This window comes from Carassius auratus, unplaced genomic scaffold (assembly GCF_003368295.1).
Source record: "Carassius auratus strain Wakin unplaced genomic scaffold, ASM336829v1 scaf_tig00001520, whole genome shotgun sequence".
NCBI lineage: Eukaryota > Metazoa > Chordata > Actinopteri > Cypriniformes > Cyprinidae > Carassius > Carassius auratus.
The window spans coordinates 80-4,665 of record NW_020523365.1 but is presented as its reverse complement, the minus strand read 5'-3'; the positions used below and the strand labels follow the sequence as shown (position 1 = coordinate 4,665).

The 4,586-nt window shown below is 32.8% G+C and overlaps 1 pseudogene; it reads right to left on the bottom strand.

The window, feature by feature from the left end:
* Positions 1–818: 818 nt before the first annotated feature.
* LOC113069338 (carbonic anhydrase-like) lies at positions 819–4,036 on the bottom strand (annotated as a pseudogene).
* Positions 4,037–4,586: the final 550 nt, after the last annotated feature.

Genomic DNA, 4,586 nt, shown 5'->3' with positions numbered 1-4,586 from the left:
TTCAGTTACTAGCATGAGGAAGAGGTTCATTCTGTACCTGTAAGTTTTTGATAAACCACCATGTGAAAAGCAGAACAGATTTTATTTGTGGTAAAACTCAAATATTTGGTAGTCTACACTGTGGAATGGCTTCTATGGCTCAGTTGAACCTCTTTTTTAGCTCGTAAAAATTACCACAATGTTAATTTAGACAAGGAACTAATGCTGAGCTTGGACGTTTCAGTTTTGGTCAAGAACGCAGAAGCGTGAAATGTCTCGAATGTAGCTAACATTAAAGTTTTAAATGTTAACATTTAGCTAACAATAAATAATTAACAATACTTATACAGTATTTACTAATATAATGTTCATTTATAAGTACACTATTGTTCTTTTAGCAATACAATGTGAAATGTTAATATGTTATACAGTGGCGTTGAAAAGTTTGGGGTCAAGACAGTAATATTGTGAAAGATTATTACAATATAATACATGTAAAAAGTCCTATAGTACAGCATAATACAAATCTTTTTATATATATATTATGTTTCCTATTGTAACTTTGGATCAATTTAATGGCTGTTATTATTTATTTCTTTAAAAAAATCTTATTTGCGTAAATTCAAATGAAATAAAACAGAATTATAGTATATTTATAAAGTAGCATTAAGTTATGCACTTTTTTCATTATTAATTAATGATACCTAATGGAGTAATAAGGTTTGATCTTTTTCTAAAGTAAAAAAAAAAAACATTATCAGTTTTGTATTAAGGCTGATGTTAAGGTCAGCTTATGTGTATCATACATTGTGTTGTATACAGAAAAAAACCACAGGAAGTATAGTTTAAATATATTCATTTATTGCTGATAAAATTCCTTATATTTGCCTGATTTACATATAATATTTGTTCACAATACTTCTCAATTTAATTCTGAAAAATCTATATTATAATATCTATGACAGAACATCATGGTACAACATTCTTCAAAACAAAAGCTAATCTCTTGAAATCCCTCTTGATAAGTAACAAAACACTTTAACGAAATTCATCAATTGCCATAAACACAAAAAAAACCCATGATGTCTTTCCTATTGAATAACGTGGAGTATAGCGCAGTTCTGCATAGCTAGAAATAAAGCACGAAGCGGAGCAATCAAAGATGGACTGGAATAATTTGGAAATTAAATAGTTTCCCATTTGTTCAGTTTATATAAATCTGCAACGAAATGTAGGTAACTAACCACTGTTTCTACAGCTGGGGCTGCCATTGCTATTAAGCACTGAGTATATAAGCATTTTAATAGTATTTCTCATGTTAAATAATAATAAGCATTCATGACAAAAATGGACAGTTTTAGAAGATCAGATCCAGATTTTGTGTTCTCAACATTGCAATGTAAGCAAGGGTCTGGATTGGGATATTTCACTGGAATGTTTTTGCGAACCAGTTAAAAGCACCATGATCAGAAGGCAGTGGGAGCGTTGTGGCATCAATATTGCTGTTTACTTGAAGGATGCACGGACTTTGCGTCCCTTGAGAGGTTGAGGGGGTCTGAAGTTGTCAACCATGCAACAAGGTGCCTCTCCTTCAGATGTGAACAACAGGCTACGGAACTTAGCCATCTGAAGAACAGACAGACAGAGAGAGAGAGAGAGAGAGAGAGAGAGAGAGAGTTAGATTGTGTTCTCTTGGATTGTGGTGTTTAGTGTGTTGTTGGCAGTCTTGCAAGAGCCTTATTACAGCCTATATTGACTATATTTAGCTCCATGCACATTCATAGAGCACTTGCCAGAATTCCCGTGCAGCCGTTAGACTGTTCTGACTAACCACTGGAGACTAAAATAAGCTCTGCAGGCTAAACAACACTGCCTACATCAGGGAAAGGTAATGAATGGGTTTTAATTTTTTTTTTTTTTTTTTTTTTTGGAAAGCATAATGTCACTCTCAGTATGATCCTGCTGAAGCAGCATTTTTAAGACAAGTTGCTTTGTTATTGTGCTACATCTACAGTTCTGAAACGTTTTGGGGGAAATAATTAGCTCACAGCATGTGGTTCATGAGGTTTTTGCTTTTTTTCCCCAAAAAATATTGTATTTTACATATTGTAATATTTTAAAGGATTTTGGAGCATACATTTTATGGTAGTAATGTCACCTATATCAAAAATAAGTGTGTACTACCATTCAAAATAACGCAGTTTGGTAAGATATCTGTTTAATATTTTTGAAAGAAGTATCTTATGGACACCAAGGCTGCATTTATTCAATAGAAAATACAGAGAAAAAAAATATGTATATATATATATTACAATTTGGAATAAATGTTTTATATTTTAATATATTTTCAAATGTAATTTATTTCTATGATGGCAAAGCTGAGTTTCAGCAGGAATTATTCTAGTCTTCAGTGTCACATGATCCTTATATATAGATTTGGTGTTCAAGACTCTTGAAATGCAGGTGAATTAAAAAAATCTTACTGAACAGTAGTGTATTTGATAATAATTTGTTTAGATATATTTAGTATTAGTATACAAAATATAATTTCTCATTTTTCTTTAAAAAAAAAAAATTGTGTCCAGAACATTTACTGTGTATCACTGGTTAAAAAATGATTGTAGGATAAACACTTATTACTGAATTATAACAACACTTTTCTTGACTTGCTTATTGCCTTTAATAAATAAAATGTATAAAAACAATAAAAGACTGCAATGAGGGCCAACTTCATCTCCAGTAATGAAACAATATGGGTGTTGGTTTCTATCTTAAAGGCACAAGCCTGACTTAAATATGATATTTGCTGTCAGGCAAGCAATATATTTAGATAAAGTAATCTTGTAAAAGCAGAAACATATGGAGCACCGACCCTCCCAGTTTCAAAGTAGAAGTGACGTTAAAATGTTGGGACCCCGTTTGTGTTATTGTACCACCGTAAAGAAAGCATTTGAATTTGGTATCATACTCCGTAAGTAGCAAAAAACACATTGCCTTACAAATTGAACAAAAATGCGTGGGCATGAATGACCAAAGATAGCGCAAGACGCTAAAGATACGGACTAGAACTAGATGTCTGTATATAATTGCTTGAAAATGTGAAAGCATAGATAAAGTATTTTGAAAAAGTACCTGAGCAGGACTAACACTGACTGGGTCTTTCAAAAACGATCCAGGTGACGCTCTCCAGAAGAGGAGGTTGTGGTCAGAGGACCCCTCGTAAGTCCAGAAATCCAGAGCGGCTGGCAGCAAGGTCTTAGGATCAAAGTTGCTAAATGTAGTCTGTCTGCCCTGGAGAAGAAACAGTCATATTATGAAAGAATTAAAGCATCTGTGGGTAACTGGGACGAGTAAATATGTCCTAATTCATAAAGATTCTAAATGACTTCATACCTTTGATCTGATTTCATCAAGAGCATCTATAACTTTCTGAAGTCTTGGATTGGCAGAACCAATCTGGTAAACAAAACCACACAAGACATCCAACATTTCATATAATTGAATCACTGCAGTTCCTGAAATGCTTTTGGAAAACAATCCTGACCTTGAGAAAAACGCCAACCACAGCAAGGCCATCAGGCTTACTGGCAGCTTCGCCAAAGTTTGGGTACTTGGTGTTCCAGTGAACGAGATGAAGCTTTTGAAAAGAAGAGACATTCAGTTATGAAATATTCAGTATATGCGAAAAACATACTGAATTAGCTGAATATCTTAATGTATTAAAATGAAGGGATTTACAAATTCATGAGAGAACATCACAAGAATATTAATGAGCGAGTGAGCTAAATAGTTTTAAGGAAGAGACATTGAAGAATTAGAATGAGCCGCAACACAGAAGAATGAGGGTTCTTTCGGTTGTGATGCAACACTTCAATCCGGAGTGTGAGAGATAGAGTCTCATTACCTCACAGGGAACCTGGTTCCAGCAATAGTATGCTCTGAGCCCTTGTCATCACCGCTTCCCCAATGGAAATGGAACTGTTTCAACCTGTATATCCCTGTCACGGGACCTCCAGCTAGAGCTACACACACAAACATGTTTTCCAATCATTCAGATGTTTCTTTGACAGCACTAGAAACAACTGTACCAATGTACCAATGCATATAAAAGATAATATAAGATATATAATATAATATATATAATATATAATATATTGAATAATACACATAAAATATTAAGATAATATAAGATATATACACTCCATATATTCCAAAATATATTTCCAATATATTCCAACGAAATACATACTTGATATGTTCCAAAAGTTTCAAATAATTACGATTTTGAAAAAGTTTCTGTGCATTTATTTGTGTGCATTTATAATGTATATCTATGCATTTATGATGCATTGGATATGTTATAAAGTATTAAAAAGGAGTTTTGATTACAATTTAAAATGTATTAAAATACAACAGTTATTTTCGATTATAATAATATTTTACAATGTTACTGTATTTACTGTATTCTGTATACTGTATCAACTTCTTTGATAAGATCATCGATAAGATATAAAAATGCTTGCTGATATGAAAATTATATTATTTTGTGGACTTTGTATGAACATGCATCCTTAATGACATGGAACCTCTACTTTCTATTTGGCAGA